The sequence below is a fragment of the Myotis brandtii genome, unplaced genomic scaffold, assembly GCF_000412655.1.
Source record: "Myotis brandtii unplaced genomic scaffold, ASM41265v1 scaffold17, whole genome shotgun sequence".
NCBI lineage: Eukaryota > Metazoa > Chordata > Mammalia > Chiroptera > Vespertilionidae > Myotis > Myotis brandtii.
This window is the reverse complement of record NW_005356259.1, coordinates 7,588,279-7,600,387: the sequence shown is the minus strand read 5'-3', so window position 1 is coordinate 7,600,387 and position 12,109 is coordinate 7,588,279.

Below are 12,109 nucleotides of genomic sequence, written 5' to 3'. Positions count from 1 at the left end.
AAAATCAAAATGTTAAGTGGTCAAAAGACTTGAGCAGGCACCTCATAAAGGAAGAGAGCCCAATGGCCAGCGTGTGCAGAAGAGGTGATCACCATCATCGGTCATCAGGGAAGCGGAAGTGTAAAATCACAGCGCTATGCCAGTCCCCTCACCCACAGAACGGCTAAACTGAAGGACTGACAGTGCCAAGTGCTGGAGAGGATGTGAGCAGCTGGAACCCCTATCCTACTGGTGGGAATGTAAACTGGTTCTAACTTCTTCATGGGTGACCCCTATGCAGATGAGAGTCCTGAGACAGAAGAAGAAGACACCTAATGGTAGGAATAGAAACCAAGTGAACTACGGTTGGGGAGGTGAATATCAAATCTCTCCTACACTGGAGCCCTTAGCTACTGCTTGGTGCCACTGGGGACTCCAGCTGGCCTTTACACAGTTCTTTCCTTGTTATGATTCTTTCTTTATTGGCATTGGGTTTAGATCTCTAGACCTGGGACCACTGATCTGGTTCCACCGTCACCACCACCACCCTCAGTTCCTACAATTTGTGCTTACTTCCGGGGGATAAACAAAGAAACAGACATGGCGCTAACAGATTTACTCCCTGTTGCTCTCAAATGCATGCCCAAGCAGCCCTTCTTCAGGGTGACATGGTTTTATTTGTCAAAAGATACTCACACTTCCTATGGACTGAAATGTAGTCTTTTACTGCAATTATTCCTTATTAAGTGTGAATGCTTGTGATTATCATCTTAGTTAATAAATTATTGTTGATCCTTTCCCCACCCCTTCCTTGGTTATTCTGTTGTGCTCCTGATGCCTGATTCCTCCGCCCACTCCTTCCACCCAGCCCTCCTGCTGTGGCCTTTACAACCTAACAATGCTCCCAGTTCCATGAATTTCTCATTCAGCCAGTGGCATCATTTGCCAAGAACAATTTGGGAAAATTGGATCAGAGCCTCCTGTCACAGCCTGTGAAAATGTTCTATGCTTGGAGTTAGAGATAGTTTGGGGGGGCAAAGGTTTAAACCAGGCTAATCTCAATTTTCCTTAGATTTAAGTGCGTAGTGCCGTGAGGTTCATGTGGGCTATTTTACTGGGTGGAGCCTAATTTGGGGCCACTGAATGCTTCCTTGTGTTTAATTCAACTGGTCGGAGGAAGGACAGATGTGTATGCAAGACTATGGCTAGGAAATGTATACGTGAGGCACTCAGGAATGTTTTTTCTGTTCATAAACTGCCGATCTCCACCAATAGTTAGAACCTGTAGCACAAAGCGGGCGTTCCTTTCATTTCGTTCTAACTAGAGTTATATGGCTGGGTTACCTTGTGGCACCTCATCAACTGATCAGTAGCCATGGGAACAGGCAAGAGAACGCCCTCTCTGGACCCAGATACATAAATCCCTCTTATTCTGAGAAATAATCACCCCTTTTGGGAGTCCCTGGTGTATCCCAAGCAAGAGTGGTACATCCTTGAATATTCATTGCATGCCTGATTCCTGGAAGGCACCTGCAAGTGCTTTATCCCACTTATTGCCTACTCAGCACTCACTTCCCGCTCCCAGCACCCTTCCTGTAGAACTCTGACTTTGCTCCTGTGGATATTCAGTAGTGGATCTACACCAGGCATGGAAACCTCATCCCCCTGGCCTGCGATTGGTCTAGAGATGGCCATGTGACACAGCTCATCCAATGAGATGTAGGCAGATATCCACTAGGTGGAGCTTCTGGGAAAGTGGCTGTTTTCCTGATAAAAATTAACAGGTCTGCTTGTCCTGGTCCTTTGCCTTTTTGCCTCAGCTTTCCTCTTGCCTGCTTCTACCTGCCTGGAACACAATGTGATACTAGAAATGCAGTAGCATTTGGAAACGGCGAGGAGAAATGCAGAGGCATCAGCCTTGGGTCAACAGCAGGTAACTGCCCGGCTCCGACTTCTTGTTATGCGAGAAAAATCAACCTCTGACAGTCTAAGCCCCTCTAGCTGGTCTTCTGTGCTTGCAGCCAAAGGCACTGCTAGCAGACACCCTCCTTCGTGATGGGGAGGTGAAGAGGAATTAGTATGTACCGAGCAGCTTCTGTAGACCAGGGATTGGGCTGTTTTCAATGTGTTAGCTCATTAGCTCCTCAGATAACCCTGTGAAATAGCTCTTTGCCCACAGACAACAGCACTGAGCTCAAAGAGACTGAGGAACAGGCAGGTCCAAGATGAAGCCCAGGCCTGTCTCACTCCAGTGTCCAAGCTCTTGTCACCCACCACACTGGCTGCCTCCTGTTGGGTAGAGCAGACAGGAGTTTGCCCTGGTTGAGCTAAAACATGAGCCTTTGAGAGTTTGAAGCAGGGACATTTGGGTGGTTGTATTTGTTTTTTTCTTTTTTGTTAATACCCTTAAAATAGTGTCCTACAAATTGCTGGTCTGGAAGAGGTTTGCTATTCTACCACTGTTTATTTTGTTCAAAATTCAGGTAGAACCATGTATGCCAATAAAAGTGGGCAGCCCTAGCCGGTTTTGCTCAGTGGATAGAGCATCGGCCTGTGGACCAAAAGGTCCCAGGTTCGATTCCAATCAAGGGCATGTACCTTGGTTGCAGACTTCTCCCTGGCCCGGCCCTGGTCGGGGATTGTCCAGGAGGCAATCAATCGATGTGTTTTTCTCACATTGATATGTCCCTCTGTCTTCCCTCTCTCTTCTACGCTCCCTAAAAATCAATGGAAAAATATCCTCAGGTGAGGATTAACAACAACAAAGTGGGCAAAGCCCTAGGCATTCCAGCTGAGGACAAATGATGCACTTGTGTGTCACCTTCAATTATTTGAAGGAATTCCTGTGGAAGCCTAGAGGAGTCCAGTTAATTAAACATGATAGAGCTAGCCTTCCTTTCCCACCCACTCCACGTGGGTAAAGGGTGGGATTTAGGACACAAATAGAATGCTCCCCACAGCCTGACATAGTCACAAATATTCACCATTAAAGCTACAAATTGATGTGGCAACAAAAATCCCAATTAGAAGAAGCACAATCATCATAATAACTGTGGTCATTCCTTAATCACCTGGCATACACAGGGCCCTCCTACATGTCACTATGCTCCACACTCAGTCTTACAGGACAGATGGTATTCCTGTCATCAACCCCAGAAATCCAGATAAGGAAGAGGAGACATTCTCGGAGGTCGGGCTCCTTGCCCAAGATCTCACATAGGGTACCAGGGCATGAACCCAGGGCTTGCGGTTTCAAGGCCCATGTTGTTTCCCCTGAGCCCACCCAGCCCGAGGGGCCTGGGGCAGAGCTTTCCAAACCTTTTCTGAAGCTATTGTGCAAACCAGGGGGGTGGGGCCTGCTTCCTAGGGTGAGGCTTCCGCTAAGCTTCTTTGGGGCTTATTCCCTGGGCAATCCTGACCCCCACTGAAGGAGAAAACGCAGAGATTTTCCATGGACTAATGAGATTTTCTCCTTTTGTCTAAGTTTATTAAATCTGAAACTCTCTCAGAGATTGATTCTTTCCCATCTCCTTTCTCAGGGCTTTTTCAAAGTTTGACATCACTCGACTGTATAGGAAATATTCTCAAATGCACTTGTGGAGAAGGGAAGAGAGAGAACTGTTCAATTACTGGACTGGAGAAACAGCAGCTGCCAACGAGAGTGCATTAAGGCCCCTGCCTCTGGTTATTTAACCTTAATGATTTCTTTAAAAGCTCCTGGAAACCTGTGTGGTGGGAAATGGTGAATCTGTCTTTCCTCAAACTGAAAATGAACCCGATTCCATCTTCTGAGGGCAGCCGAGCAGCAATATTAGTAAAATAAAGATGGATGTCAGCGCTGGGAGCCTGGGCTGAGGTCCCCACAGGGAGGACACCCAGGAAGAAAAAGTCACACTCTTTGTTTTCTTGTTTCTTCACACAAGATGGTGTGAGCAAGTTCTTGTGATCGTATGGGTCCATAGAAGGACCCCAGGACACACTTGATCCTCAGATGGTGCGGGCGATGTTCCAATTTGAGGGATGGCAGACACCAAATTGGGCAGCACTTGAAACTCAGACTCTAAGGAACATTTTCTTTTTCAAATCCATTTGGGGGCACAATCCAAATGTTTTCACCCTCTGTCTCTGTCTTTCTCTGGTTTCCTCCCAGGTCATTTCAAAAGGGAAAAAATTGGGCTCCTCCAACAGAATGCAAAGAGTTGATGTTCTAAACTTGAACAGCGCTTGCTTTTGCTTTTCTTCCTCACCCTCTATCTTGTCTTTTGATTTATATCAAACATTACATTATCCAAGGGCTTTAGTATTTCCTGAGTTTTCACCTTGTGGACAATTTCAACGTGTCTGCTTCATTTGTGCCTAAATCATTTGAATCTGGCCCACTGGACAGCCCTGAAGATGTTGCTGTGACAATCTTCCCTCTTCTCCTGTACTTTTTCTTTAAGAAAAAGATAAAGAGTAATCCTGACTATTTACTGGGTTATATGCCATATCCCCTCCCATTCCAGGGAGCTCAAAACCCAGCAGCAGCCAAGCATCTTTACAAATTTTCAATTCCAACCATCAGCTCAACCCCGTAAAACTTTATACGGGGTGGGTAGTGAGTGAGGAGGTGAGAAGACTTCTGGACTAAATGGTTTCAACTTCCTCAAGCCACTAAGTTTATATGTTTTTTGAATTATTATTTGCAAATCTACACACACACCCCAAACAACCATAAATGCATTATTAATATAAGGCCTAGCAGTTTCAATCCTAATTACCAAGTGTAATACATGGCAAAGGATCTCACTAAGGCCCATCCTTAAAGTTTTCAGATTACTGGTCATAAAGAGAAGAGCTAAGGGAAGTTCACAAACAAAGGATGAGGGCTAAGAATAGCAATAGACTTGTCCATTGCACTGTTGGGAGCTAGAAGACAGTAGGGCTGTACCATCAAAATGTCAAGGAACATAATTTCCATCCTAGAGTTCCATACCTCGCAAAACTAACCATCATGTGTGTAAAGTCTCAACGACTGAAGAATGGGCTAGAGAAGAAGCCAAGAAAGAAGAAAATGTGGATTTTAGGAAGCAGAACATCCAGCACCAGAAGAGTGAGAAAACTTCCAGGAGGAGGAGAATGGATGGATAGATGATCTCACATCTGTACTGAGAAACTGTAAGGGAGTGTCAGGAAACTTAGCAATAGATACAAAGAAAACTAAACAAATTTCAAAACAAAGCAATTACAAAAGCTAAATCCTTATCTACCATGATAGAAATTAGACCATCATGTCTAAAACAGATGAATTGAGCAATAGCACTTAGGCATATCATTAAGAATATGGGCATAGCCCTGGCCTGTGTGGTTGGGGCATCATCCCATACAACAAAGGGTGGTGGGTTCAATTCTCTATCAAGGCACATACCCGGTTGCAGATTTGATTCCCAGTCAGGGCTCGTACAGGAGGCAACCAGTCAATGTTTGGATGTTTCTCTCTCACATCAATGTTTCTCTTTCCCTCTCTCTCAAAAACAAACAAACAAACAAACAAATATGGGTATATATTTGTTTTTAAACTAAAAGAGTTGAGAGTGGTTCCTTCTATAGTAGAAGGCAATGGGAGTTAGAGGAAAGAAATTCTGTTTTTCATATAAGCCTCTTAGCACTATTTTTAAACTTATGTGCATTATCACTTTGATTTTAAAAAGTCATTTTTAAAACATAAAAACAAATAACCATGTTGTTCTTCCTTTACTACATTATCCAAACTACTTTAGAGGTGTCCTTCATGGAAATTATTGAGAAATGAAATAAACTAGTAGATTAATCTGGCTTAATTTTATTTTTGTTAGGGATTCAATAGTTCTATCAACTGATCCTAAGGATTCCAGAAGTCAAAGTTTCCATGTTCAAAGTCTATCTGTCTCAATCTCAGCACCTATAAGAAATGCCATTTTATCTCAGGAAGATTGACAACAAATGTGCATGTGTAAACACACACACACACACACGCATGCACACATACATGGCATTTCTGTCCATGGTTCACGATTTGACTTGAAGACTTTAGAACAAAAGATCCACTGGAATGGTTTATAAGTACCAGACTATTAAACTCCTGGGTTCTTAAGAACCCAGTTTAATTGCTGATGGAAAAAAAAAAGCCAAAATGCCTTAATGAGATAAACTGTGGAGAGAAGGAATCTGTCAAACGGAAGCAGGGAAGAAGACAGCTAACACAACATCTCTCCAAAGATAAGTATTGTTTGAAAACTCACTGTGCAAGTTTGTCACTAAGAAATCCAGCTACTCAAAGCATTTCCCCAGCTGAAAAAGACAGAAGAATGTGTGTGCACAGTGTTATTTAACACATGCCAACGTACCCAGACTTCCCTTTTCTCCTTTCTCTCTCTGAAGAGTAGTTGATTGAAGCCCCTGGAAGCTTCTCTCCCTTGTAGATAACAACCGAAAGGCAGTTAATGGGCCTTGAAAGTGTGTATGACAGAGGTGAGCAACATAAGGGCCACATCAAGCCTTTCTCCTTGATTCCACTGGCTTAGCCATGCTCCCTGCTGACCCCACGCAGGAGAAAGCAAGGGAGGGTTTGATTCTGCCGTAACTGAGCTCCATGCTCTTCCTCTCTTTGATTTGACCCCTAGTTAAACATCTTTTTATTTTACAGATGCAGACTTTCCATCATTACAGGCTCCTAGCCCTCAATTCACCCCAAATAAACACTGGACTTTGAAGTGGTAATGTCACTCCAGGTTGACCCCTCAAATGAGGAGGACACCGCAGCAAAGCTTCCGATGCTCAGGTCCCTCTGTTCGCAACACTGGACCCTTGATGACAAGGACTTTCGCTCATGATATGACATTAAGTGAAAAGAAAAGGCTGAACGTGAGTATCCATATGTCATATATATGGATGGGAATGTGTGTGTGTTTCAGAGAAATGCATTACAATATTATCTGTGCTTATCAGTTTTGTAGACTAGATATGGGTCATTTGCAAATTTCCTTCTTTATAATATTCTGTCTTTTCCAAATCATTTCAGCAAGGAGGCAAGAATGTATATAACTTTATCGTTAAAAACAAAATAAGAGAAACCTCAAATAAAACTCTTACTCTTTAAAGCAGCGTTTCTCAACCTGTGGGTCGCGACCATCGGAAAACACATATAGCATATCAGATATTTACATTACGATTCATAACAGTAGCAAAATTACAGTTATGAAGTAGCAACAAAAATAATTTTATGGTTGGGGGTCACCACAACATGAGGAACTGTATTAAAGGGTCTCGGCATTAGGAAGGTTGAGAACCACTGCTAGCAAAAGAAGGTGTATCACTTGCTTGCCACTTGTGGTCTTCATTTGTCCACACCTTTGAGATCCTACTGAATTTCGATCTCAGAGACAGTGCAGGGTGGTGGCCAAGAGCAGAGGCCAGAGGGTAGAACTTGTTGTTATTTTGAATGTGTGGAGATAGACTGAGAGTTACACCCTGATATTCCTATGCATTTTTTTTTTCTGGTCTGGATCCCATGGCCTTCGGTCTCCTTCCCTGCTGGGGTTTCATTCCTTCCTCCATCTTCACCAAGTGCCTCCCGACTATTCGCTTGAATCGCCAACGAGAAGGATAAATACTTTAAGCTGATTAAGATGTACTTTGATTTATGGTCATCTGTTTTTCAAGTGGGTTCAGGAGGCAGTCTTTTATTCTTACTAAGCTATAGAGAATCCGTGAGCAATGTTGTTAGACAAGCATGCTGATCTTTTGTTCTACAGAACACAATGTCTGCCTTTGACCTTATGCTGTCTCTGATCAAGAAGTACCAGCATTGGAGGGAACATAGAAATAGCGGTCTTTTTTAATGACAGGGAAACAAAGCTGATACTTGTAAAAAGAAGAAGAGTAAGCTTTTTCTTTTTGAGACTTGACTAACCAAAGCCTGGCTGTATCATCTGATTGACCGGCCTTTCAGACAACAGAGCTGTCACTCTCCTTTGTTGCCATTAAGTGGCAATTTAACACCATGTCACATACCACCCCTTGTTATCATCTTAACGTGTAGAAAGAACTCCAGGACTTTTTGAGAACAGTCAATTCTTGATTATCCTTATCAACAGGGTGTCTCTGTTCAGGCAGTGAGAACACAACCAGCCCAAATTGGCAGGAACATTGAAAGCATATCTATTTAACCTTGAGCTACTTTTTTGTTTAACATTTGAAATGTGTGTGGCTGTTAGTTCAGAAGTTGGCATCACTTTAAATAAGATAACAAAGCTACAAAGTTGAGATCTGACTCGGGAGTCGCTCAGAAACCGTCTTTCTTATTCTATCATTCTGTTCCAAACTGCTCTGTGATTTCAGGGTCAGGCGAAGTCCTTTCTCTCCAAGAGAAAAATAAAGTATCCACTTTCCCTGCCTTCTCACCTCTAAGCAGAGTTTTTCCTGGACAGATGAGAAAAAGAGGGCTGAAGATTTTTGGTTAATTATTTAATCAATTAAACACATTGAATGCTAGTTCTTGTGTGACACCACTGTGCTAGGTGCTGGTGGTACTGAGACAATGACACCATTTCTACCCTTGAAGATACAGTGGTCCCCCTTATCCATGGGTGATATGTCTCAAGACCCCTGTGGATGCCTGAAACCTTGGATAGTACTAAATGCTATATATTATGTTTTTCCTTTACATATATCCTTATGATAAAGTTTAATTTATAAGTTAGGCACAGCAAGAGGTGAACAATAACTATAATAAAATAGAACAATTATAACAACACGAGAGGCCCGGTGCACAGGTGGGGTCTGGCCGGCCTGCCCCGATGGGGGTCAATGGGGGCCAGTGGTGGGGGTTGGCCAGCTGGCCCCACCCCAATTGGAGTGGGTGGGGCCAATTGGGGGCTGGGCCTGCCAACGTGAGGGGCCACAGGAGATTGGGAGTGCCGATTGGGATTGGGCCCATTGGCCATCGCAGTGCACATCATAGCAACTGATCGTTCCAGTCATTCCCTCATTACGGTCGCTTGGTTTTTACATATATAGATACTGTAATAAGAGTTACATGAATGTAGTTTCTTTCTCTCTCAAAATATCTTGCTGTACTGTCCTCGCCCTTCTTCTTTGACGATGTGAGATGACATAATGCCTGTGTGATGAGATGAGGGGAGGTAAGGTCCTCAGAACGGGTTGCAATTTAAAACTTATGGATTGTTTATTTCTGGATTTTTTCATTTAATATTTTTGGACTGCAGCTAACCACAGATAACTGAAACCACAGAAAGTGAAATGATGAATAAGGGGTCTGCTGTATTGGCAAATAAACCCATAGCTGTGACACCATGCTTGAAGTGCTACAAGTAGAGGAAGAGGGTGATACATATTCAGAAGAGGGGCCCCTGGGTTCCTTGACGCTCAGAGAGCTTCCCCGGAGAAGTGTGCCTTGGCATTGAAGGTTGAGGAGGAGTTCTCTAGGGAACAAGGAGGGAAAGGTATTCTCAGACAAGGGAATGGCTTGGGTGCCCAGTCCTTTGGGGGTAGCTGCAGCACAGTGTAATAGGGAGAGGAAGGTGAGGCATGGAAGATTAAGTGGGGGGAGGGGGGCAAATGTTGAATGGCTTTATAAGCACACTACGTTATTTAGGTTTTATCTGGAGATCAAACGAGAGAGACCGTTGGAAGGATTTTAAGCGGGCGAGTTGATTACATTTTCACTTTAGGAAGATCACTATGGATGCAGAGTAGAGAACAGTTGGCAGGAGTGGGTAGAACACCGGAGCCAGACACACCAGTTTGGAGATGATGGCAGTGGACCAGGCCTGAACTAAAGCAGCAACAATAGGGAACAACCAGGAAGAGAAGGTGTCGAGAGGGCAGAATGGATAGGGTTTTGTGATGGACCAGACGACGCTGGCAGAAGTCTGGGAGAAGGTTAGGACGACCCGAGGTTTCGCTTGAGGGAATCAGTGAGTGCTAGTACCTCTAACAGAAACAAGCAATCCGGAAGAAAGAGAGATTCCATTTTTAGAGGCTTCTGATATGGCACGAAAGCTCTTACCAGGATGGAGGCTGCACTGGCACCACTAAGCTGAGGTGGTGATGAGTCACCCAGCCAGTTGTGCATTCAACCGACGTGCCCTGCTCCAGGCACTGTGCTGGGCAGCGAGAGGAGAATCGCCTGCTGTTGCATCTGTGCCCATTGCCAGTTCTGCTCCTTACCGGCCTTGAGACGTTCACAAGCTCATTAACATCAGAGCTTCCACTGCATCATCTCAAATATGGTGACCCAACCCCAGGTTATTAGGATGATCATTATGACAACACGACAATGATAATGATAAATAATGATTTCAACGAAGAAGCGGAAAGCAGTTGGCCTTGTGGCTAATGGGCCATATGGGTTACAGAAGAGTCAAGACAAAGCCAGGTGAAGAAAACTAATCTTAGAAATGTGACAGGCCTGGATAGAAGTGAGGCGGGGACTCTGAAGGTCCATCACCCTCTTCTTCCTACACCACCTGGACTGTCCCTCTTACCCACAGTGCAAAGGGAGGTGACCGTTGTGTGGATAAAGGGAAATAATCTGAAATAGCATGAGGACGTTGGTAAAGTGGAAAACAGTTATCAGTAACACTTGTCATTTCGAACAATAATTTTCTTTTAGTCAGTGTTTCCAGTAAGTGCAGATTAATTGAAAATGTGGTACAGTCATGTTTCCTACAGTTCTGTGTCCCTTATTAGTAAAACTAAGTGCTTTCCATTTTAGGAATTTCATAGAATTGCCTCTTGGTATTCTATAATGATCTAAGGCATCGCAGAAATCGTTGCAGCTGTCTTGTAGATGAAAGAATGAAGATTTTAAGGCTCTAACGGGCTACTGAAATAGTGAACATTACACGCTCGTTGATGACAGCTTAAATCTGCATCTTCTCTCTCCAAGATCAAGGTTTTAAATACTATGTTATGTCATTTATTTAGAAGTATCAAAGATTTTGAAACTGCAAAATATTGTTCAGCAAATCCCTTGTCAGTGTCTCAAAGAACAGGTCTAAGAGGGCATCTCAGAGAATTCCTTGCTCCACCTCCAACTCCCTCTATTTCCTAAACCTTGAAACCCTTTCTTCTACTGGTTCTTTTCTCTTAGCCTTCAACATGGTAGGGCCTCTATCCTTCCTTGACTCTTTCTCCTCTTCTAGACATGATTCTACCTCTTTCTTTTCTTGGTCAGGGTTTTTGAAAAAAATAACGCACATTCAAAGTGTGGTGCCCACCCCCTCAGCCCCTGTCCTTCCTTCAGCCCACGAGGCTGAGGCTCCTGCCAGGCCTCCTGCACTGGCCTCGGGGACTTGGGGACCTCCCTGCAGCGTGACACTGTTGAGCAGCCATCTCTCTCCCTTGGGTCCTGCAGCCCCTCTCTCCAGGCTCCTCTCTCTTTCCTTCCTTCTCTCCCACCTCCGTCCTGGGTTGGCTCCTCTTCCCCTGTGTTCTCCACGGGCCCCAGCCTTTCTCTCTTCTCACTCTGCAGGTGGGGAAGGTAGATCTCCACCTTTTTGGGTTTGCGGCACATGTTGGAACTGGAGAATTTTTGGAGGCAGCGTGATGGGATTAATCTGTATGAACTAGCCCCTTCCCACCGCGCTGCTGTTTAGCTAGCAATGCCTGTTCCCAGGGGCTCACGAAGCCCCTTCGGAACCACCCCCGGAACCTGCAGGAGTCACCCCGGCCTGATGGTAAGTGATGGAATGCCTTGCCTCTCAACTGCTCCCCTCGGCAAGAAGGGGCGGTCCCTTCCCTGTGCAGAGACTTGCACTGGAGGCTCAAGTCTGAATTCTATCTGACGGGCAGCACCACCCCAGCCCGCTGCGGGATTCTGGGGAATGGGGTGGGGGGCAGCCTTTACGGAGGGTGGGGCCACTGCCCTACACCGTCACATCCCTCTATGTTGTATCTTTTTATTGTTGCTGTTGTGATACAATATCCGTAGCATAAAATTTACTCTGCTAACTACACTAAAGTGTACAGTTCAGTGGCATTAAGAACTCTGCCAGGGCAAGAGGCGACCTTGTCCTCCGGTCCCACCTCTCAGGACACCGCCCGGAGCATAGGACGGTGCAAAATACTTAGGAATAAACCACCGAGG